Source organism: Lontra canadensis, unplaced genomic scaffold (genome assembly GCF_010015895.1).
Source record: "Lontra canadensis isolate GAN:19392208 unplaced genomic scaffold, GSC_riverotter_1.0 scaffold1, whole genome shotgun sequence".
Taxonomy (NCBI): Eukaryota; Metazoa; Chordata; class Mammalia; order Carnivora; family Mustelidae; genus Lontra; species Lontra canadensis.
Window position 1 is genome coordinate 112,398,990 of NW_022630995.1, and position 26,909 is coordinate 112,425,898.

Below are 26,909 nucleotides of genomic sequence, written 5' to 3' on the forward strand. Positions count from 1 at the left end.
GAAAGGAAAAGTGAATTGGGGTAAATCGGAGGGGGAGATGAAGCGTGAGAGACTGTGGACTCTGAGAAACAAACTGAGGGTTTTGGAGGGGAAGGGAGTGGAGGGTTAGGTGAGCCTGGTGGTGGGTATTAAGGAGGGCACGTACCAACAATGAATCTTGGGACACTGAAAAGAATAAAATTAAATTAAGATGTTAAAAAAAATGGTGGCACACTTTCTTTAAAAAGCAGAATATAATTTTAACCTAAATATAAATAGGTTCCACAATAATTTCCCCTGGGAAAATATTTATAATTAATTCTTGAATTATAAGTAAATGAAGACATAAAAGAGACATTATTTTTTTTTAATTTTAGATAAATGACAAAATTTTAGCAAATGAAGACATAAAAAAACATACTTGGTTTGTGGACATAATATATTTTATAACTAAGGTTACTAGACATGAGGTAAAAAATAGGCAGCATTATCATAAAGCAAATAAAATGCTTTGATTCATGTTTATGATATTAATTTGGTGTAAGTCACTCTTTCCCCAACATCTTCATGATAAATTAAAATGATCTGGTAATTATCCAACTTGATAAAAATAACAAGTATTTTTATATTTTGAAAAAAATTAATTTTCCTCAAATCTAAAAAGAATAAAAGATTCTGATTCCTTACATATGCCAAAGTACATAGGTGAACTGTGTGTGTAGATGTGTATGTAGAACAGAAACAGTTTACTTTATTGTAAAGACAGATTCCAAGCATATTTTTGAGTCAATGAATTCAGTAAATATGAATAGTTGATGATTTTAAAATAATTTGAACATTCCACAAAGTTTGAAAAATAGAAGCTAATTGATTATTTAATTTTACTAAGTCAGGGAGATACCAGTGATAAACTATCACAGAAAAAAATTACTCAAATGTGATACCATCATCAAACCAACATTTTTTTCATATGTATACAAACATGTGAAGTCAGTCCTTTACATTGCAACCACCAATGGTTGTGCAACCAATGCACAAATATTAAAATGAATATCTAAGACTAGTTTGAGTCAATGTTGAGTAGTTTAATCTCTAATCTTTTGACAGCATTCAATTTGATCTACAAGACTGAGGTGATCATTTAAAATCTTTATTTTTCGGTTTTCATTAGCCAACAAGTTATCTTGGCAAGTCATTCAATTTCTCTAGGTCTCCTTTTTTTCTAATATCTAAGAAAACCTTTTTAAATAATTTCTAAAATCTTTTCCAATTCTAAAATTATGTGATTTAGTATATTAAAAAGCAGTAATTGGGACGCCTGGGTGGCTCAGTTGGTTAAGCAGCTGCCTTCGGCTCAGGTCATGATCCCAGCGTCCTGGGATAGAGTCCCACATCGGGCTCCTTGCTCTGCAGGGAGCCTGCTTCTCCCTCTGCCTCTGCCTGCCATTCTGTCTGCCTGTGCTCGCTCTCTCTCTCTCTCTCTCATAAATAAATAAAATCTTAAAAAAAAAAAAAAGCAGTAATTATTGGTGCACTTCAGATATTTAAACAAAAGGACCAATGACCTCAAAAGTATACTACAAAATTCTACTAACCACATCTGTTGAAAGGTTGGGTAGAAATTAAAATGATTATTCATAATACAAAATAATTCTTTTCCTGAGAACATCATTTTAATTTGTCTTCCATAAAATGGTATTTGCTTTAATCCCTTTAAAATATCATTTTATTTATAACATTTTAATATGCATATGGCTTTTTAGGATTGTAAGCCAAAATCATTTTCTTTTATACTTGGGGAAATACAGACCTAAAAAGGTTAATCATGGAGCCTAAGATCATTAAATAGCAGAGCTAGAAGTTTTGGGATTCTTTACATTAGCAACCCACCTGGAATTTATACTTCTAATAAGGAGCTATTTTATAATGATTACTGGACTGAGCCTTTTTTTTTTTTTCTCTTTTGCATGCTGAACATTTAAATACATATGAATTTAGTTAAATGAGAAATTCTGTGGTGGTGATTGTGGTAAATAGAAGTTAACTTTGTTAAATCAGAGTGAGTCTACTGGTTTTGGTTCTTTTTAATTAGTTTCTTTGCCACTACAAAAAAGTCACTAACAGCAATTCCAGTAGAGGAATATAGAAGTTCATGTTTTCTCTTGATAATTTTCACTTATAAAAATACAGTACAGCTATAATTATAAAATATTGCATTTAAGTTTTTTTAAAACATTTTAAAGTGAGCACTTTAATAAGAGAAAATAAAAATCAAACACTAGAATTCATTTCAAAAGGTTATCTTCAATCAACAGAATATACTGAGAAAATTAAAATATAAGACCACTTAAAAAAAATCCAGTTGAATCAAAATATCCTTTTAAAACATTTATATTCCTTTGAATTATCTTGTGTGAAGAATTATTAAGTTGAAATGTTAAATGATCTCTAGGATGTGTCATATAAGTGCAAAGGAAATGAACTTTAAGCTGGGTCCAAACAGGAAATAACTCTACCAAGGGATTAAAAACGCCTCTTTTATACATCAGTTGTGCCAAAGAAAACTCAAGACTCCAAGGAGAACACTGACTGACAGTGAGGGTATCAGCAGATGCAGAAGAGAGCTGCCACCTCAGTGCAATTTTCTTGTTGGCATTTTTCTCAAGAGAAGCAGGCTGGTAACTTTTAGAAGCATTTCCTAGTAAGGACTGGGGCCCTCTATAGAAATCAGCTGACAGAGACTTCCACTAAAACACTATCCTTCCAGCAAATGCACGAGTTGACTTTTACTATTAAAAAGTAGCAACAGGGGATGCCTGGGTGGCTCAGTTGGTTAAGCGGCTGCCTTCGGCTCAGGTCATGATCCCAGCGTCCTGGGATCGAGTCCCACATCAGGCTCCTTGTTCGGCAGGGAGCCTGCTTCTCCCTCTGCCTCTGCTGCCACTCTGTCTGCCTGTGCTCTCGCTCTCTCTCTATCTCTGACAAATAAATAAAATCTTAAAAAATATATATATATTTAAAAAAAAAAGTAGCATCAGGGTGCCTCATTAGGGGACAAAAAAAGGAACAGGCCAAGTTCAGCATGTAACACATAGAGGTGAGTGTCCATAAATGAAAACTACCCCCTTAACCATATATTTAAGGTTATTACAAGTTCTTCAGAAAAAGGAGAAATCTTATAAAGACTCAATGAATCTACCTTTTATCATCTTATAACATACTATTATTCTTGCTACCCAGTTTAGGTTCAACAGATTTTTTTCTTTTTTTTTTTTTAATATCTTATTTATTTTTTATTTTTTTGACAGAGAGATTGTGGGCACATAAGCAGGGAGAGTGGCTGTCAGAGGCAGAGGGAGAAGGAGACTCCCCACTGAGCGGGATGCGGGGCTCAATCCCAGGACCCTGAGATCATGACCTAAGCCAAAGGCAGAAGGTTAACCAACTGAGCCACGCAGACATCCCTCAAAGGATTTTTTCAATTAACCTTTAACCTTTGTAAAATTCAGAAATATAAAAACCTGCTATGTGGTATTAAGTATTGTTCCCCAAACTATATAGTTTCTACCTTTCCATTAGTGGGAAGTTTCAAAATATTAGTATATTAGCGGGAAGTGTCTGAATTCCATAATCTGTTTGTTTGCTACACATATATATTAGTAACGAAATACAGAATTCAGACACTAGCAATATTTGTCTGGTTTTACTCATTATGTATCTAAGAAATATCTAAGAACCATAAATAAAGTTGACTCCTAAACAACACAGGTTTGAACTGTGTGGGTCCACCTACATGTGGAGATTTTCAGTAAAGTACAATACTGTAAATGTACTGGCTCTTCCTTATGATGTTCTTAATAGCATTTTCTTTTCTCTAGCTTACTTTATGTAAGGATGTAGTTTAAAATACCCAAAGCATACAAAACATGTGTCGATTGGCTCTATGTTGTCGATAAGGATTCTGGTCAACAGTAAACTATTAGCAGTTAAGCTTTAGGGGAGTCAAGGTTATATGTGGATTTTCAACTGTAAGCACCCCTAAACCTCATGTTATTTAAGGTCAACTGTGTATATTTCTACTTGCACCTATTTCCCCCAAAACTCCACATTCATGAAATAAGATTCTAATAATACTTTTTTAATTGAGTAACAACTGGCATACAACCCTGTATTCATTTTATGTGCACAACATGATGATTTGATATACATATATATTACAAAATGATTACCACAATGAGTTTAGTTAAGCATCACCACTCTTAGCTACAACTTTATTTTTCTTGTGATGAAAACCTTTAAGATTGACCCTCTTAGCAACCAATAATACTCAGTTATGTTCAATTAAATTGAAAAAAAATATTGTTAATTTTTTTGTGTGTATTAGAAACACACTGCATGGGCCATACCCTATACCACTTATTCAGGATTCCTCAATTCACATTATAAATTCCTGTATCTAACAGGTGACAATCAGCAATTTAGTAAAGTACATCATTATAGCAATAATGTGCCTACTTTTATTATGTATTTCTTACATAATACAATCAATTGCATATTCATCAGATACTTCTAAAGTCAATGTGCAACTTCCTGATACATCTGGATGCAAAAAAAGTGCAGCCCATTTCACAGCATACACCAAATGTGAAAGATGAGAGGACAAGGAGAGGGCACTAAACATTTATTAATTTGTGATATTCTCCACCTCCCCACACTAAATGAAGAACAGTAGTACAACAAGAAAAGTTGTTCAATATCATTCTTTCTTATTTATGGCAACTAATTAAGGCAAAAATAAATGGAGAGTTCCCAAGTATGGCATGGTATTATTAATCAGCACCTTTGTTCTTCTCTTAACAAAATGAACACAGCATAGATGAGCCTTGTTTTTGTAGGGGATACCACAATTTTCAAAACTTTACAGACTTAATCCATGTAAGATTACCTACTATGAGAAGGTACAATGAATAATAGCAACACACAAACTTCATGGGCTGTGACAGTTTTCAGTACATATTTTTTATCATCTGTAAATTTCTACAGAAGTTTGGTCACCTCCATGAAATTCTGTGATTTCATTAACATGATTCTTTGTTCCTCTTGTAAATTTCATGCATCAGAACTCAGACATAAAACCAAATGATATCGAACTTAAGCTTCAGCAAAAGAGAAACAATTCTTCTCTGAATTTCTGTTTAATAAATGTTACACCAGTATATATTATTGAAAAATGAATAAAATGCAAATTTTAAACTACATAAGAAAAATAAATAGGAAAGGCTGTCACTTTGAAGGAAAAGGCTGATATGGAACATAGATTGAAATAAATAACTTTGCTTGGAAAACTTTACCAATTCACAGATAATGGAGATGCAAAATGTAGTCTGGCCTTTTAACAAAATATCAGAATTGATTTAGCAATTTTTTTTCCTTGTGATAATTCTCTGGTGCAGACTTTATAATCTTCATATACAACTATATGATTCCACTCATTCAAAAACAATAGTTGCTCATCTGCAAAATATATTTGCCAGATGTGGCATCTGGCCCAATGTCTTGGGAATAAAATAATAGTTTTCTCATTTCTCTTAGATTTTAGGTCACTCCAGGGATTTTAGACAAAAGAAGTAAAGATTGTTTGAATGGTATGCATGATAATAGAAAAAGTATCGTTTATGCAATCCCATCTCTTATTTACTGTTATGATTTTGGCCCTTAACATAGTGCCTGATACATAATTGCTTAAGATATACCTGAACATATATATGCTTGAATATATACTTGAATATATACCCTTTCCACAGTGCCACAATTCAGTTAGAATGTTAAAGGAAAAATGAAAGGAAAAATGATGCCCTTGAGTGTATTCTCCTTATATGCATTTAAAGCTCTAAAGATGCACTCTACATTGTTGGGGCTGCCTTTCTTTGGGTCAGAGATTGCTTTACTCCTGAACAAGGAATACTTCTCTTTGCTCAGTCGTTTATTCTCTTAAACCATAGCTATTCATTTTATGTAAACCTGTCTCAGATGTGCCCCTTGTATGCATGTCTTCAGATTTGTAACCATATTTCTTAACTTACTACATGTTTCATCCTTAGTTACATTCAACCTTTTGCTTATGGACATTCAGAATTTTGCTTATTTCCTGCCCTTTATCCTATTATATTTTTAAGTGTCCCTTATAAGTATGTGCTCATTGAACAACTCCAAGGTAAGACTTGCTGTGTCCTCCTCTCATCATCTCTGCCTTTATGGAGTTTACAATCCAGTGATGGGGATAGACATTAATGAAATTTGGAAGAATGATGTAGAGTTGGAAAATTATATTACACATGAAATCATTTTGTCATGAAATGTGCAGTTAAAAGTATATGCTACTACATGTGAAAAAGAGAAATCAGTCCCTGGCAGCTGGCCTGACACTGTCAGGTAGGTCTTGATGTTACTGTAATTTGGGTCTGACCCTCACTGCTAGGCCATCACGATGCTTGCTTACTGAACAAAAACATTTTCATAGAGCACCAATATCAGACAGGGCCACTCTGTGACTGCAACTGGTCAAGACAAAATAAGATCACTCCGTAGAAACATTGGAGCACAAAGTAAGAACATTGTACAAACTCCAAAACTCTACACACATCCTCTATTGTGACGATTATCAGTAACTACTTAATCTCTACCAACGACAACTTCAACTTTAGTAAGATTTATTAAACCCAAGCACAGAATTGCCTCTGCTTCCTGGCAACGTCCAATACAGGAAAATGATCACTGCCTCTAACTTTTCCCAAATTACCCAATACAAGTCCATATCACATTATATATCCTTTCTGACACCTTCTGACTGAGGCACCCCATGATTCCTCATCTATGCAGTCTCCCTTCCTGCAATGTACCAATAAACCCAACTTGTTTGAATAAAAGTATGTTTATGGTAGTTTTTGGCAGAAGGGAACTGACACATATTTTGGGAGTAACTATTAGAATTAAATATCCTCATTTATGAACTAAAGTTTTTTGGAGTATCAATTATATAACCTAAGAACCTTATAATTAATCTCTCAATCCATAAATTTGTCTGAACTTCTGTTTTATACACAGGCAAAGTAGCTATTATATAAAAATAGAAATGTTACATTTATATACATTTGTTAAGTGGCTCAATATAATGAGTAGAGTACTTATTTTTAAAACCCGGTCATCACTCCATAAATATATTTTCATATTTGATATATAAAAAGAACCCATGAACAAATGTTTCACGTTGCTATTTATGATCAAGGTTTCTTTCACTGGCAAATATTTTGTGTGAGAAAATATTTCCTTTGTTAAGAGCAGGGGAAGAAATTTACTCCCTGCCTCTAATTATCAGAATGGTTCCCCACTTATGAATTAAGATTGCTGGACTACTTTCCTCCAGGCCTTTCAAAAGTCTATGTGGCTTTATGCAAGAATCCACAATTTTCCAGGATCCTAAACATACCCCAACATCTGAAAACGTATTCAACATTTGTTAGACCATATGCTCCAAATAAATTAGTTTTTTGCAACATATTAACTAGATACTGAACTTTGTTAGGAGTGAATGCAAGGATATTGCCAAAAATGACCCTGCAGCTGACACATGTTACAGATGCATGGTTCAGTCTGCAGTGTTTAAAGTAATTAAGTCTACCTTATAAACAAACAGCTGTCCTTTTGCCCAGAGCATCTGAGGGAAAATATTTTTAAAATTACACAAATGTAAGGATAGGTAGCTTGTATCTTTTTTCATTATAATATTTAACAATTGGAATGGTTTTGATCTCAGGTAAGTCACCTTTTTATATCCTTTCCACAGCTACAAACTAACTCCTTGTAAATTAAGACCATTAGTTAATCATAAGGGAAAGTCTGTGAAGAGAATATTTATGAAGGGCAAACTCATTCTTTACAATAGTGGAAGGTCCATTATTTTTTCAGCCAACAGAGGTAACTCTGCACACCCATCAGACATTCTATCTGTAATATCATTTACCATATTTTTATAAGGTATAAGACTGGTTCATTATTTCAATCAGTAAAAGCTGATAAAAATGCTACTAATTTGGTCAAGTTTTTAGCACAATTATACATGGCTTATTTAATCAGTGGGTGTAAAATAAGAACCTAGTCTATCCTAGGCCCTCATGCACCTTTTTGAAACCCCATAATAAACATTTTTAATTAATTAATTTATTTTTACAACTTACCCATTCAATTGAAACATCCCTTTAAAACTACCGTAAATCTGTACCTACATAAGTGTCAGTTCCACTGAATGATAAAAAGCTTAGGAATTGTCACACTAAATGTGTCTTTATTAGAGTTGGTTTTTCCTTTAGGTCATATTTAACACCCTTTACTTTTCTAGTTCACTCTGTGGTTAAAAAATAATAATAATGCTACAATCATTAAATCATGGACTCTAGTAGGATGAGACCTTAGAAGTCATCTAATAGAAACTCCAACCAAATGCAATAATCTCTTACACAATGCCTCTTCACAGGTTTGTAATTAGATTATAAGCTCTTCATATGAGTTTAGGTTTCCCATAAACCAAAGAACTTAAAAATTAATCCACAGTGAATAAAAAACCAAGCTGTAGGCAAGTAATAAAATAAAAGTGTGTAATATAATTCACAGCAAAGTGCATTTATTAAAACTTTAAATATACTGTTATTGTGTTGTTGGGCCATTTATTGCCAACATTACAGCATGAGACATGAGACATCACAGGGAATCATCAATAAAAAGGTCCGTTACGTTTAGAAAATCCCTCCAGTCCCTCACCTGGTTTCACCCTCTACCTCCGAATTATACTCCAACTCCTCCCAATTATACTCCAACTCTAGGATCCATGCCATAAATGACAGCATTCAGGACTACCACTGGACTAGAACTTCTAGGCTACCATCTTTGAATTCTTCTCATTACGTCCCAGGACATGGCAACCGGAAGAGATACCTGCCTAATATTAATTACCCAGATTCTCAGACTCATACTGCCTGAGTCAGCCTAACGCTACTGAAAACCCCATCCTTTTTCATGTTCCAACCCTTTCCCTTGAGTCCTCTTTATTTCCCTACTGTTTTTTCCAAACCATTATTCTCCTTCCCTCTCACAAAACTCAATATAACTTTGAATTCACTACAACTGATTATCCTACCTTGTCTTCACCTCTTCCTGTCAGCTAGCCCTCCTGGTCACCCAGGACAATGGCATTATGTTTTTTACTCCAACATTTTATCTTTTTTTTTTAAATATTTAATTTATTTATTTGTCAGAGAGAGAGGGAAAGCACAAGCAGAGCGACAGAGGGAAAAACAGACTCCCCACTGAGCAGGGAGCCCAGTGCATGACTCAACCCTGCGATCATGGCCTAAGCTGAAGGCAGACCCTTAACCAACTGAACCACCCAGGTGCCCCTCTTTCACTTATTTTCAAAGTAATATTGCTAAAACAGAATTTTGGTCCAATCCCTCATCTCCTGTCCACTGCCCCCTACACTCTGCCACACTGGTATATATCCCCTCTCTTTAACCCAGAGCAGTTCTCTTTGCTTGAACTACCCACATTCTTTACATGACAAGCTCCTTTTTTATTCTTAAACTCTCAGCCTAAATATCACTCACTTCACTGACCACAGATGAAGGTAACCTTCCTCCAAATCATTCTCAACATCAGTGTATTCACTGTTCCCTTCCCAGCACTTAATATGTTGTAATTTTATTTGTGAATGTGAAAAATATTTCATGATTGTTCTCTCTCCCACTACAAAGTAAGACTCAATTAACTCATGTAGTAGGTATAACGGAATTAGGAAGTAAATATTTGCCAGTATCTTAATAGGTACTAATCAACTCAGGCAAAAACCACCAATAGAAGCTAAAACTAATGCTGAAAATTTAATTAATAATAGGACTATTACAAAGTTCCACAAGTGCATAACCTAATCATGAGGAAATACCACACAAACTCAAATTAAGGGATACTCTACAAATTACTACAAAATGTCAATGCCATGAAAAACAAGAAAATATTCAGAAATGATTCCAGATTAAAAAACTAAAGAAATATGAAAAGTAAATGCAACACAGAATCTTGGATTTTATTCTGCTAAAAAAGATATTACTGAAACAAATAACTAAATCTCAGTAAAGTCTGTATATTGGAGAATAATATTGTTTCAGTGTTAATTTCCTGAGTATTCTAATTTTATAGCAGTTATTAATATAAGAGAAATACACACCTAAGCACTTAGGAGCAAAAGTGGCATCATGTGTGTGATTTTTTTTTTAAAGTTCTAAAAACTATCTAAACATACATACACACACATACACACACATACACACAAAGAAAAGTGCAAAGTAAATATAGTAAATGTAATGTTAACATTCGGGAAATATATGTGAAAAGTACCCAGGGATTTTTTTGTTTATTCTTTCAACTTTTTTCAAGTCTGAAATCTTATCAAAATAAAACAATAAAAATAAGAAGAAGAAAAAACAGCAAACTAACAAGTCTTCAAGTAATTTATTTTTAGTAAATATCTTTAAAAGTCATGTTCAAATTTCTTACCTTGGAGCTATACACATTTCTTATACTTTTATTAATTACAAAATGAGCTTTAACCCTCTCTTAAAAGTATTTTCATATTTTGCAATATATTTGAATATGTCGTCATTGGTAAAATGTCATCATTCAAAAATGTATTTTGTTTTTATATTTAAGTGTAAGTTCTTTTTTTTAAGTTCTCTTTTTTAAGGTTTTGTTTTTTTTTTTTAAGATTTTATTTATTTATTTGAGAGAGAGAGAAGATAGTAAGAGAGCGTGAGAGGAGAGAGGTCAGCAGGAGAAGCAGGCCCCCTGCTCAGCAGTGAATCAATCCTGGGACTCCAGGATCATGACCTGAGCTGAATGCAGTCGCTTAACCTACTGGGCCACCCAGGCACCCAATAATTAGTGTAACTTCTTAACCTCTAGATTAGTAATCTGGAGAATATCAATTTTGAGACATGAAACAAATATAATTATAAAGTAATCAAGCTAGATGCCTGGATTTCTTATGTAGATTATAAATTAAATTTAATATAATTCTAAATAATAAAATGAAAATATTTTTGAACAGTAACATTTTCAGGACTAAGAGATGGACAGTAAGTACTTCTTTGGATACCTAATATATGACAGGTACTATATAAAACCTTTACTAGATGAATAATTTCATTTATTCCTGACAACTCTTAACTATATACTATAATTATGCTTATATTGTAAACTAGAAAACTGAGGCTTAGATGAAGCTTTAAGTTTGCCAAATATTTTCTGACAAACATGGAAATTCAGGAAATATAATACCAAATTAGAGATTTTTAGCCAGTATGCCATTCTATCTGCTCCCAAGGTTGTAAATAAAGCAGGTAATATGGGACAGTGAAAAGTATGGAGGAACTTAGTTGTAAAAGATCGATGCTTAACTGGATGTTTAACTACTGGGACATAAATTTAAAAGTTCTGAGCCTATTTTTTCATCTGTAAAAAGAAAAAATAATTTATTGATCTGGTAATCAAGTTTTTAAATGAGATAGTATTAAAAAAGACGGAAAGTCAGTGATCATAGTATGTAGTAGCAGCTAACATTTATTATGAATTTAAAATAGAGGGTTTTACATTTAATCCTTACAACAATTCTTTGAAGTAGAATATTTTATTATTCTCATTTTTCAGACTAGAAAACTGAGCTTTTGAAAGGTTAGGTGATTTAATAAGGATAGCAATGCTAGTGAATTAACAGGTGTGATTACAACTTAGATCTCTCTGACTCCAAAATTATCCCTCCTTAAACACTACTTTATTGCTCCGAATTTCTACTGGAAAGTGTACTCACACAGCCACTAACCTTAAAGAGTACATGAAAGGATGTGTTGGGAAGCAAGACTGTAGGTCTTGAAGTAGTTTGGATAGACATTTGAGTATCAGTTTTGGTTTTGTTTTGTTTTGTTTTCTTAAGATTTTATTTATTAGTTTGAGAGAGAGAGAGAGCATGAGTGGGGACAAGGTCAGAGGGAGAAGCAGGCTCCCCACTGAACAGAGACCCCCGATGCAGGGCTTGATCCCAGGACCTGAGCTGAAGGCAGTTGTTAACCAACTGAGCCACCAGGCACCTCTTGAGTATCAGTTTTAAAACAGATGCTATATGTTGGGGTGTGAACCGTGCTCTGTAGTTTCAGGACTTCTTCGGTGTCTCATTCCCAGGGTTAATGCATGTTTAGGACAAAATGGAAAATCTTGATAGGCAAGTGAGTAGACAAAGTGCACTGGAGAAATCCACAGGAAAAAGGTAAAGGTCTTCCCTTTGTTTTTTAACTCTATTGCTCCTCTGTTACCACCCCAAAGATCTACTCTCTACTTCTGCCAAACATAGGAGACACCATCACTGAGGTTCTTTAGCCATGGAGACATGGCCCACAGTGATCAGCCATTTAAAAACCACACTATACCTCTCCTCAACGAAAAAATTGATAATTTTATCTAATAATTATTTCTATCCTTTCCTGACTTAACCTAACACCAAATTTGTCATTTAATTATATTATTTTATATTAATTTTAATTAGTCCACATAAGTAAAATGGGGACGGGGTGATTTACATTATACTAAAAAAAAACTCTCTATGTTGTAAAAAAGTTAACAAAGCTAAGCACAGATGTTACCAATAAGTTGCAACTATTTTGAAACCTGTTCTACTGATGAACATAAATATCTTGGACTCAAAAAACTCTGTACAAAAGACACATGCTTCCCTCTTCCTTCATTAACTCATTAATGAATTCATTCTTTCATTCATTTAACCACTCATTTAGCACTCTGACTTTTGCAGAAGTGACAGTTATAATTTATAATGGTCAAGAGTGCATATAAGGAAAATTAAGAAAAAGTATTAGCTTGAGTTTAGAAATATAGACTGATGATAGTAAGACTTTGTATTCTTCTATAATTTGAACTTCAGCTTTGTTAAAACCAATCTTACATCACCTTGTTTGTTAATTTAATAAGCATATAGATATATCTGTATGTACATGCATATATACACACCCACACAAACATATATTAAGAGCCGACTTTGTGCCAGACATAATGTTAAGTGTAGCCCCCCCAAAATGAACAGATCAAATCTCTACTCTTGAAAAAAATCATTGTATAATGTTGGTTTTGTTATGTGTAATTGAATACAATTTCTTAAATGCTAAGAAACCTTGGGACAAGTTACTTAATAAGTCTTGGCCACAGTTTGATCATCTGAAAAATGACAATGCAAATAGCACTCACCTCACAGGTTTGTTAGGAGTATAAAATGAATTCATATATGGAATGTCTCAAATAGCTCTAGACTCCTTACGTGTGTGTGTGTGTGTGTGTGTGTGTGCGTGTGTGTGTGTGAAACTCATTTCACCTAATTCTATTCTTTCTTTGACCTCTCTGACATCCAGTTACATAGACTATTCTACACTAAATGTTTCAGTAGAAAAAGAAAAGGGGAGGGGATATGGTATGTTAGAGAGTGGGAGGTCATAAAGGAGGGACTAGAGAATGAAAGAAAAGACCTAGGAAATCTTTTATCTTCCAATAACCTAAGTGAACCCTTAAAGGATCCTATTGGTTTAACAAAATGTATGAGGAAAGAGAGTTTAAGAGTACAGATTTCTATATTTCTTCCCTCTACCATCCTACAATGAAAGACGATTCCTGGGGGTTCACCAAAGAATTGAAAAGATACACATGGGAACTGAGAGAGCGACTCGTCCCTGATCAAAGATTTTTTGTGTCCATTCTCAGCTACAGGGTGATGATTTGTCAGTCTATCAGACAAAGCCTTTGTAATCCATGTTTAAATGGCATGGGGCAGAACAGAATGGTTTGATGTCCGCATGTGTGGCTAGAAGTAGCAGAAAATGTGGCTAGACCTAAAGAAACCAGATGAAGAGGAAAGCAGATCTCAAAAGTACTTGATCTGCAGTTTGGGTTGACAGAAGATGAGACAGAACCACAGACATCCGTGAGGCTGGCTAACCTTGAGAACTAGCTGAACAGCTGCACAATACACTGGTTCTGGTAAGTCCTCCGGAAGTCACAATCAATCCTAAAGGCAGGTAGCTGAGTCTTGCTGACTGATATTACTTACCTACCACTTCTATGGGTTGCAAATCAAAACAGATAGCAAAATAAAGTGCGAATAGATACATAAATGAATGATTCCTGCACTCCTAAATTATGGTCTAAGATTTGTATCTGCTAAATGTAAGATAAAGGATCTTGAGAACACCTTGAGATCTGGATCCCTATTATTTCTCTGATGGCACTTTTCTACTTCCCTTTGTCTCCTTGCAACTGTTCCATTGGCCTCCTTGCCAACTTGCCAACTTCAGTTACACCAACACTTTTTGCCTCTGGGGATTCACAATTGTTGTTCTGTCTTTAGTGCACTTACCCCAGGTATCCACAAACGTATCTCCTTCGTTTTTTCAGGTTTTTGCTCAATGGTCATTTCTTAGTGAGGTCCTATACAGTTACACTAATTAAAAAGTTTCAATAGCCTCTATATCATTTCCATATCATCTAAGTTACCATCATTAACATACTATGTAGTTTACTCATTTATATTGTCTGTCCCCACTGAATGACAATAGGAATGTGTGTTCTTTTCTACTGCTATATGCTTACATTCTCAGAAAAATATCAAACACATATTAGCATTCAATACAGATTGTTGAATGAATATATAAATTTATCCTTTAATAAATATGAGCCATAACATGGATTCACTGAAATGGAATAAAATAAAGATCAACTACCTTACTGTACTTATGTTTAGTAATGTGACTACCTTTTTTTTTAAGTTTCAGTAGTTCAATTAACATGATTTTTTTCTTCCCTAGATGAGAAGCATAATATATTCCTCATGTATAAGTCAAGGGGAGATATTCTGAGTGGAAGGACTAGAAAATACATACTTGCAAGGTAGTGTTGCCACAGTCTCTTTAATTTTTTTTTTTTTTAAAGACTGATTTATTTGAGAGTGAGAGAGAGAGAGAGAAAACATGAGCAGGGGGAGTGGGAGAAGGAGAAACAGACTCCCTGCTGAGCAGGGAGCCTGATTTGGGCTCAATCCAGGAATTCTGGGATCATGACCTGAGTGGAAGGAAGATGTTTAACGACTGAGCCACCCAAGTGCCCACCATAGCTCTTTACAGAACAACCTCCTACTCCCTACTAATGCACTGTATAACTACGGCCAGCTCAGCCTGTTTTAGGATCCTGAGGAAGACTATATTTGCCTCTAATACATCCATACTTCTATCACAAGCTGTCAGATCTTCAAATCTTGTTTTGGAGTTATAATGGGTATAAATATTATCAAACGAAGACATTTGAATTTAAATAACTATCCTATTAGCAGTGTGCCCATTTGTAGTGAAGCAGAAGTGATATACAGTGGAAAATGTCATCTTGATTAGAAAGTAAAAAGTAGTTAAATACAATTCCAGACATACGAATTAATAAAAATTCACATTAAAAATGTGTGAATAAAGGACTTCAAAATAATTTTGTGTTAAAAAACAGCAGGCTAATAAACAGTAAGCTAAACTCCATTCACATTATTATATTTCAGAAGTGCAGCATATTACATTCAATTCAGCATAAAAGGAAGATCTAAATGACCAATTCGTTAGAGAAACAATAAGAGATCCAAAGATTAGTATCCAGAAAAATGAATAACTTTAAACTGTGTAAGTTATAAATCATTAGTATTTGACCCCAGTCTTACTAACAATCTTTTGAGTTGTCATGGATCAATTTTTGAAGAGTATACAGTTATTAAGCAAGAAGTTGATAGTTTTTTTCTTTGGAAATATGTCCAACTCAAGTGTTCATCAGTTTCATGTCCTTTAACTAAAATGCTAGAAATGACCTTCGTAGTTTCTTATGGTTCTGAAGTCAAAATGAGTTTGTAATTATTTATGACTTCATATTTTCCATAGTTGAAAAATTTTGCCTTGTCTGAAAGCCTGAAGAAATGCAGAAGACAGTGGAATATTATTGAGAAGACTGACAAAAATATACTCATGAACACTGCAGTAAAGTAATTTACCTGGTGATTTTGTTAAAATGCAACTTCTAATTCAGAAGTCAGGGGTGGCATCTAGTATTCTTTGTCACTAATCAGGTGATGCTGATGCTGCTGGTCTGTTGGTCACACTTTGAGTAATAAGATTATTGAAGAAATGTGCCCTCTCAGATATATTCAATTAATAATATAAAAACATGAAAATTAAACTGACTCCAAGTTTTGTCTTTCTTCTATTACTCTGAAAGAAGGGAACATAAGAGGTATTGTGTTAGAATTGAACAAAAGCTCTGGAATCAGAACGAGGATTTGAATACTGACTACAAACTTGGATAACCTACTAAAAATCAAAATAGTAGCTACTACACAGAGCTATGTTGAATATTAGATAAAAATAATAAATACAACGCCACTATAATCGTCACAAAATAATAGTCTGACTAGTCTGACTCTCTCCTCACTTCATAATTTACTTCTCAGTATTTTCCTACAAGAGTACTAAATGTTTAGTCCTTCTTATTTTGGGTTAAAACTTGTGTCTTAGGGCACCTGGGTGACTTAGTTGTTTAAGCGTCTGCCTTTGGCTCAGGTCATGATCCCAGAGTCCTGGGATCAAGCCCCAAATAGGGCTCCCTGCTCAGAGGGAAACCTACTTCTCCCTCCCTCCCTCCCCGTACTGTATTCCCTTTCTCACTGTCTGTCTCTCGTCAAAAATTAATAAAATCTTAAAAAAAAAGTCTTATGTCTCAAAACCATTTATCTTCTTAACTTCTCAAAATATATCCCATTAGTTTGAGACAGATTTGGTTTTAGCTAGTTTTAAATAATCTAAAAGAGAGGTTTTAAAATATGTATAATGTCACTCAACAACAAAAAGTTTAAATATTAGGTATCACATATATTAGAGGAGAAAAATGAAATTGTGAACATAAACCAGGATGCATGCATTTAATTAAGTAATTGGAAAGTACATGCCATAGGAAACCTATAGTATCTCAAAATAAGTTTAAAAAATGATTTTGGAATAATCAGAGTCTTTTTACAAATGACGGTTTTTTTAATTACCATTATTCTATAATCCCACTATATTTTTGGCCAGAAATCATACTTCCCACTTTGATCACTCATTTTATTCATTAAATTTGGCACATCTTAACTTCTGCTAATGGCAAAAACAGAACTGACGCTAAGTTTGAAGATTTGCCACTGTTAAGAATTACTCAAAGTACATCCCACAGAATCCAAAGATAACACCAACAAAGGAGCCCCAGTCAGTGTGAGCAATGGTGACATTACTATATCATTTGGATTCTATGATAACTACTGTGAAAGGAACATCATTCATGCCAATAAACCAGCTTCAGTATGTTTTCAGTCAATTTCATTTTCTAAGTGTTTCACCTCCTATGTTTTCATGTGGATTTTAATGAGAAATAGAAAAGACTTGGATTTTTTTCCTTCCCATCTTATTTCCAGGACACTGTTCACCAATAACATAAATCTACAGCATTTTGTTACCATTTTAACCCCTGCTACTCCTCTAATTAACAGAGCAATGTTCTTAGAATGGAAAGAGAAAGTTGAATTAAAAGGCAGATGCTCACTATACCACGTTACCGTTGCAAATTCATTGGCACATATAGGAGCCAGAAGCACAGATCACAGGGATCATGAATTCTGGAGGTCCTTCTGCTAAAACCAGGGCACTGGCAGCAAAGGAGTTTGGATACATAAAAAAGATTACAAGGGATTGACAAACTTCTTTATATTCACTGGTTCTTCCAACTGCTTTTCCAACCTTCCCCATCGTACCTGCTTCCTATGGGACTGTCCAGGTAAAGTAAGGTACAGATATTGTTTTCTAGAAAATGACCATGCCAGATGGCACCTACAGAGTGTGAACATCTGAATTCTGAAAGTACATTTTATAGAGATAGCACCACAAGGTGATGAAATCATCTTCAAAAATATTTTATTGCTTCATTTATTTTAAGGTTGTCTAGATATTTTTATCTGAAATTGCAATGCATATTATCATATATTGACATTTTCTTCATTGAGAGTTATTCAACTGTGTTAATTTGATTTCTTTATTTTAGGAATTGTTCATTTAGAGTTTAGCAAATGTATGTGGGATGATTTTTCTGTGAAGGTAGGATAATGTATTTATTAAGAGTTATAGCTTTGAAAAAAAAAAGAGTTGTAGCTTGGAAGTTAGACCTTCTGAGTTAAATTCATAATTAGGTAAGTCATTTGATCCCTCTAAGCATAGCTTTTTTAAATTGTGAGTAGAAATAGTAAATAATACCTAATTGCAGAGTTACAATTAAATCTCATGAATTTGGAGTTAAAAAAATCAGCATGCCTATTTCTTATCACAGTCCTTGGTGCATAGTGAATAAATAAGTTTTCAGTAGTAGTGGTAATAGTATAACAAGACCAGTTATGGACATTATAAAGAGTAATAAAATGTAGGGAAGACTCACTTGTCAACCTCAATAAGTTTAACACTCACCAGGACAATTAAAAATGGAGCACGCATATCTAATCTAGCTAAATATCTATCTCTTATCTATAAAAAATGGGTCTTTTGGATGATAAATGGTGATAACTTCACAAAAGTTTTCAGTAGAGTTCACTTTGAGTCAGGATTGTTGTGTTATTTTTGGAGACGTAGGCTCTTAAAAATCTGATGGTCCCCCTAGAGTCACTTCTGCCTCCCCTCACCCAGAATCATCTTCCATTCTTTACCTAGCAAATTCCTTATCTTTTGAGGCCTCATTCAGTTATCACTGATATTATTTATGGAGCGTCCATGACCTAGTTGAATAGTGCTGTGAAATTTTTGAATATGCCTCTCTCCTCACACTTCTCCCATTGCATTATATTATTTGTATGTATGCAGCTGTGAACTTTTCCAGGACAAGAGACACACTTCTACTCTTCTGTGATCTAATATGTAGCTATAGCACTAGGTAATGGTTTTATTTTGTTTATCAATCTTTTTTTTATTTGAAGTTATGAATATATAAATAGGTGAAGGTGACACATTGACAGGATGAAAATTTTACAGAGAGAACTTGGGAGACTAGGGGTGTATTCCTGGTGAAGGATGAAGACACAGAAAAGAGAGAGAAATGTAAAGCATGTTTACCTACAGCAAGTTTTCTTTGCATTGTACAAGACTGAAAAAGAAGCTAGAGCCAGACTAAAAATTGTGGAGCAGTATATAGGTATAAATCCAGAGGCAATTTGTTGCTTATAAATAACAGTAGGGAAAACTAGGTGAAGGTCTGTGCTTAATTAAATCTTTTTTTTCTTTGCCCCTTTCCTGTCTTAAAATACTTGCTGTGTTCACAGAATTTCTTTCTTATCTCCAGAGAGAGATTAGACTGCCCAAGCCAAACCATTAAAGGCAGTTTACAAAGAAATACAATTCAGATAGATGAGAATTCTCTGCTCGGCAAGGGATTTAGAATTACAGGGCTGCTACCTCTGGTACTCCTCTATAAAGATTTTTTTTTCCAAAAATAGTCAGTATCAAAGGTCACACATTTTAAAAGTCACTTGGAATTAGAAGCCCTAGGGAAAATGCTGAGGAGAAAATGTTTTGGCAAGCTTTTAGAGCCTTTCATTGAGTTGGCAACAAGACAGACCACGCTGGCCTCCAAAGCAGAGCAAATGTGTCATTTCAGATGTGGTAGAGAGCCTTCCTGTCCCTAAGCATCACTCTCACCTGTGTCCATACCGTCATACAAAAAAAAAAAAAAAAAAAAAAAAAAAAAGTGGAAAGGGGTAAAATTAACAGTGACTACAAACTGGCAGGCATTGGGGTTGGCTTTTCATATACATTTTGTCAATAAGTTTAATTATTTGATTTACAAAGGAAAAAAATTCTAGCTCGGAGAGGTAAAATAACTTGCTAAAAGCCATAAAGCTAGTAAGTGTAGAGCTAGAAAATAGCCTTAAGTCTGTCTGACTCAAACTGCTTTTATGTTATGAATTTGTTAGATGATTTCTCATTCTTTCAGGTCTTAGTATATTTGTCCTAAATTTTTCCAACTGGTCACTAGATGGAAACATGATCTGGTAAAGAAAAGAAAAGAAAGCATGAGCACTGCATGGTGGTAAGGACATAAAGAAGAGACTATAAAATCCGGAAAGAAAAAGTGAGAAAGCAAAGAAAAAAAAATTTTAGTTAAAAATGCTGATAGTTAATTAAAACCAGCCCCTTAGTACAGCTTTCCTATACTACAAAGAATTTAAGTAGAATTTAACTACAATATTTGCACTTTCTCGTTAAGAGATTTACTTATTTTTTTCAACATGGGGGACCATCCCCCAAATAAGGCTTCCTGTGTATTTGGATGTCTGTTACTATTAGTATTCAAAACATGAAATTACACACAATTAGTTGAAACACACAAGTACCTAAAGCAAGACATATACATGATATATTCTAATGTTTATGATTTTTCAAATCATCAAATGAAACTGAAGACTTCTCACATCATTATACATCACCTTTTTGTTTAATGAAACAGAAATAAATTTAACAAATGAGAAGGAGATAATAAACTCTGCATAGGGGCACCTGGGTGGCTGAGTCATTAAGCATCTGCCTTGGGCCCAGGTCATGATCCCAGGATCCTGGGATCTAGCCCCGCATCAGGGTCCCTGCTCAGGAGCCCCTCATCGGGCTCCCTGCTCTGCAGGAAGCCTGCTTCTCCCTCTCCCACTCCCTCTGCTTGTGTTCCCTCTCTCACTGTGTCTCTCCCTGTCAAATAAATAAGTAAAATCTTTTAAAAAAACAAATAAGAGCTCTTTAAAAAATAAATACATAAACTCTGCATAAAAACTTAAGTACAGTCTACTGACACAAAGTTATTCCTTTCAGTATTCAAACATACCCATATTTGAAATCTATTCAGTTTACTAAACACTCAACTAAGTACTATTAATATCTACTTTGAATTTCCAATCCCACATCTCCAAACTTTCTTTCCATTTCTCCCTTCTTTGTTCTTCTTCTCTTGACAATTCCTAAAATATTGATGTTCCCTAAGGCTGGGGGAGGGTTTTAAATTGTCTTCCCAAGTAAGCTAATCTACTCCCAGGACTGCAACACTTAACATATATGAGCTTTTCTTAACTCCTCTTAAATTTCTGCATATTCAGTCCTCTTTTTACCAGTTAATTCTTCCTAATATGTTCAATACATCTTATGCAATACACACATAGTACAGTATGCACCAAACAAATGCAACTATGTTATTTCTCTCCAATACACATAATATAAAAACCCACTATTCCAATCATCTTCCACATATTTACCTTTACCGAAATGCTTCTTAAGCTCAAAGCATCCTAGACTGCTTATCATTCCTGGAAGCTGTCAAGCCTCTCTGTTTTTATTTGTACTGGTCTCTCTGCTTTTTTTTCTTATACTTTAAAAGGCCTCCTTCAAAAGTCAGTTACACCCACAAAGTAGCAAAATTTCTCTAACCATATCAAATAATTCCCTCATTGAACACTTTGTCTACAACTGTATTATAGAACTTGTCAAGTATGTTTTATAATTATTTTTGATCATGTTATCTCCAGGACTGCCTTAACAAATATTTCTACTTCCTTATCTTTATTTATGGCCATGTTATCTCCAGACCTATCTTAATGATTATCTTTGTATCTCCATAAGTCCAGAATGATCTATGTTCTTAAGAGCTAATCAATACACATTTACCAGATAAATAAATATATTTTTTAAATATTTTTAAAATATCTCATTTGAGGGGCACCTGGGTGGCTCAGTCAGTTGAAAATCTGATTCTTGGTTTTTGGCACAGGTCATAATCTCAGAGTCCCAGATTAAGTCCCTTGTCAGGCTCTGTGCTCAGCAGGGAATCTGCATGAAGATTCTCTCCTTTTCCCTCTGCTCTTCCTAGGCCCTGCATTCTCACTCCTCCCTCTAAAATCAATAAATAAGATCTTTTAAAAATAAAGTAAAATATCACATTTGAAAATATATCCCACAATATATATATATATATCTCACAATAAGATTTCACAATAAGAGTCAGCTACTTAATATATTTATATTATAGATATGTCTTTAATAATAATATTTTATATTAAGCAATAATCTTTTGTCTATATCAACAACAAAAAAAGCTTGCACGATGTGTTTATTGTACTAAAAATAGGAAAAATAACAGGTAAATTCAACTTAAGGATCATTAGTGCAATGATCATTATAATCAAATGATATGTATGAATAGGAGTTAAAAAGCAAGTGCATATTCTTTTCCTTACCAGTTAGGAGTGAGAGTCATTGAGATACAGGTAAGTTGGCTGGGTAAGGTAAGAAGAGCAAATTTCAAATTACTTTCAATGTTTTAAAATTATTTTGTGTTTCTGTTATTGTTTATTTAAATCACCCCTAATTTGTTGTCATAAACATTTGGACTACTAGTAAACTTCATCACTAGCTTGAATATGGTTTTAACAAAATATATGGTTTAAAAGACTCATTTTCTAATTTTATCCTAGATGATTTAAATTTTTAGAATTAAAATCATAGAAAAACAACAGAAAATTGAGCTTATACTTAGGCACCTTTTTTTTCTTTCCTTTTTTTTTTTAAAATTTCATTTATTTACTTATTTGAGAGAGAGAGTGGCAGAGAGCACTAGAGAGGGGAAGGTTAGAGGAAGAAGCAGACTCCCCCCTGAGTAGGGAGCCTGACTAGGGCTTGATCCTGGGACTCTGTGGAATCATGACCCAAACCCAAAGTGGTCACTTAACTAACTGAGCCACCCAGGCGCTTAGGCACCTGACATTCTTGCAAGGCATAATTCATTTAAAAGTTCTATAGAAAAGTCTTTTTTTTTTTTCAATTATAGTTATTCTTAAATAGACACTTCATACAAACTTTGGAAATACTGGCTCAGTCCGGAAGCACTGCCATAATCCTCTTTTATACTATAACCTAACACAGACATATTCAATGCTGCATACAGAGTATATAAGGTTTTATGGATATGTGTATGTGTATTTCTGAAAAGCATAATGATTTGGCCATTTTTTTTTTATTAAAGATAGCATATAGTGTTTAGAACCTTGGCTAGACTGTATTTTGTTACAGTGAAATGATTTCATTTTGCTTTAGCCACTGTGACCCCAGAAAAACACATCCACCTGCTTATTACTTACTAAGCATTGCTTTGGTTGGCTTTTTCCAAACCTGTGATTTGGAAAGTTTTGCTTTGATTTTCTGCTTTAATTTTTCCAGTGCATTAGTTACTATAGAAACAATGTTACTGGAATGGGAAAAGTGCAGTGACATACCAAATCACAGTAAATCTTATATTTTATATAGTATAGTGATGTATGCATATGTATACTTGTATATGTAATATACAGACATCCATGCATTTATATATGTTTGTTGTATATACATGAGAGTGTATATTATGCACATATACTGGTTTATATAAGATCCTACATTTAATTTTTAACATATACATATCATATATATGTAATACACATATACATATTTAGATGGAGACTCTCATAAATCAGAAAGGGTGTAAGGTTTTAATATATGAGAAGTAGCTAAATTAGTAAAAATAGTTAACATTAAAAGAGAATATTTTCCTAAGAATTAGAGTGTTTAAAGAAGATTAAATACATAGAAAAGCAGAGACCAGTTAGTTATATATTGAAAATTCTAAGCTCTAATGAAGAACACTGTAATATATATATATATATATATATAAAGCAGAACACAGGGGTGCCTGGGTGGCTCAGTGGATTAAGCCTCTGACTTAGGCTCAGGTAATGATCTGTGGGTCCTGGGACGGAGCCCTACAACAGGCTCTTTGCTCAGCAGGGATCCTGTTTCTCCCTCCCTATCTCTCTGCCTACCTCTCTGCCTACTTGTGATCTCTCTCTCTGTCAAATAAATAAATAAAATCTCAAAAAAAAAAAAAAAGCAGAACAGAAAAATTTGTGCCAAATATTTAGGACAAAGGAAAATGGCAATTTGAGGGAAAACTCTCTCCTCAGCTATTTTCATATAAAATTTAAGTATTTAAAAAATACACATTTCCCAAACATGAAAGTTAAGTTTCATGTTTTCTTTTATTTAAAAAAAGTTTTTAAATAAAGTTTAAAATAATAAACTTTATTAAGTTTATTAACTTAATAAAGTTAAGTTTATTTATTTATTAATAAACTTAAAATAAACACACCTCCTCAGTAAAGAAAAATAAAATATTGTGACAAAGTACAACTATAAGGTCTACAGTGCAAAATATTATAAACGCAGTAAATTTACTTGGCACTTTAACTTTTGAAAAATTGTAACTGATGAGTATTTTATCCTCCACAATTTATAGGTAGCAATTAACTTTTTGCACATAAATGACCAAAAAAAAAAAAATCATATTATCATGACTGTAAGTCAAAATGGGCAGCTGTTGAAAAGTCAAAATACATAAAACTGAGATATATATGTGTCACATATGTAACATCTAGTAAGCACAAGAATGATCTCAATAGACTCTAGAGAAGGTACATAACCTTATTAAATTAAATTATTAAAACCTTATTGAATATTACATATTTTTAAATTATATTTTAGGTATGAGAAAACTTCTATGCTTTGGAAATACTTATAAATATGGAAACAGTATCATTTTGTTCCAATTGAGTGTTTTTTGTTTTACAAAAAATGCTCTTTGTTAGAAAAACAGCTTAATAAAAGGTAGAGTTTGGGATTATTTCTTGTAACATAAAGTTAGAAATTACATTAGAATAAATCAGCTCTGTCAGCACATGCTGCCTTCATCCTCTTCTTTTTTCTTCATAATACAAAAGTCATTCTAAAAGAAATTAAAAATTAAGCTACTATCTAACTTTATTTACATAATATTTTAATAGTTACTTCATGAAAACCTGTGTTCTAAACTCTAAAAATTGCTCTAGCATAGAAATAATCTCTCATTTGCTACCTCAAGTGGTGTAGTTTTTGCATGCCTATGTGTATAACTCCCAAAAACTAAAATATCAATTGGCCCAAAGAAATAGTAGCGCAAAACACTTAGAGAAGAAAAACATCTACAGATATTTTGAAGAAACTAGTTATATAATGGTGGTCATTAATGAAAGAATCTCTAACTTTAAAAAGCTTATTTACATTCTAGAAAGAAAAGATAAACCATAAACATGTAAACAAATACATCCAAAATAAGAAAATCTAAGATTTAATAAATATATCAATAAAAGAAAATAGCACTGGCTACCAAGACAGGAGGTGAGCTTGCGCTAAGATGATTAGAGAGTGTGGGCCATGAGCAGGTAAGATTTGGGCTGATTCTTGAATGATGAGAATGAGGAAGCATGGAAAGATTTTAAAAGAAAATTCTAAGCAAACAATAGGGCAAAATCTTGAGAAATGAACTTTGCACAGAAAAATTTTTAAGTCATTTTCTAAAATACAGCAATAATAAGGGGCGGAAGGACATTGTAAGCGCAGGATAAAGGTTTTATTGACCTATCATTCCCCTCATAACTCCATCTCTCCACTTTGTCTACATTGTAAAGGGCAATCATCACAGCAGAATCTACTAATTCTGAGTAGTCTAGCCAAGTCTAGAACAACATTAATCATAACATGAACCAAATTTTTCTTAACTCCAATCTATATACCTGGCATAGAGGAAGTCTGCAGTAAATTCCAATTGACTTACTGACAAAATTTGTAGAGTGTATAAAACTTACCCTCCAATAAAACTAACTCATTTTTGTTACTTTTTTTAAAAACTAATACTCTGAGCAAATGGCTGTAGTAGCAATAGTAACGCCATGACTCTTCAAATTCTCCAAATCCCCTTAAGAAACAAAACAGAAACAAGATAACAAACAAAAAACATACAGGTAACATTTATAAAATTGACAAAGTGTCTTCACAAACCCCAAAATATAGACAGGTGAGGACAAACCACCAACAGTCTCAAACCTGCAGGTCTTGCACTCATATACAAGGGAAAGCAAAGGGAACTAATAGGGTCTAACAAACCTCAGAGAAAACCTCAAGCCCCAAACAGCCAAAACAGTATTCAATGGAAAGCACAGTATTCCACTTTTCAGTGGTATTCCACTATTTCAGTGGTAGATATGTGCTTGGGTAAGCAACAAATAGGTCTCAAGATGGGAGCAGAAATGCCCCTATAAACTTTCAAAGTGACCAACCTCAACTCCTCTCAAGGACAAGACTCCACACTAGCAAAAACTTGCTGGGAGTATGTTAAAAACTGGGCAGGAGGGAAATACAAAAATAGTTAATTATTCAAATAAAAGCAGGGAAGGAGAACAGAACAAGGAACCTCAGAAAGTAAACCACAGAATTTCTGAAAACAAAAAAAAGAACAGGAAAAGATGGGTTTCCATGAGTTAGAAAAGCTGCCTGGAACACACTGCCTTCTTAAAGTTCAGGAAAATTAGATTAAACAAAAGAAGTAGTAGAAAACATCAAGGTCAAACACATACAAAGTTATTATAAGAAAAAGAGAAATTAAACAACAAAATAACCTCCCTATAGACAATGAAAAAAATGTCAGAAAATACTGCTTATTGAACTAACAAAATGGTAACATATTTTTTCAAAATTAGCTTAAACATTAAGAAAAGCTACAAAGGGTAATAGAAAAACATATATCCCAATTAGTAAAACAGAAATGATATAATATTACTCAGGGGAAAAAAAAGCAATCAAAGA

At 33.7% G+C, this 26,909-nt stretch overlaps 1 protein-coding gene across 5 annotated transcripts in view; it reads right to left on the bottom strand.

The window, feature by feature from the left end:
• The window catches only part of GRID2 (glutamate ionotropic receptor delta type subunit 2), a 1,456,428-nt gene that overhangs the window by 1,372,162 nt on the left and 57,357 nt on the right, over positions 1-26,909 (bottom strand). The window lies entirely within an intron of this gene.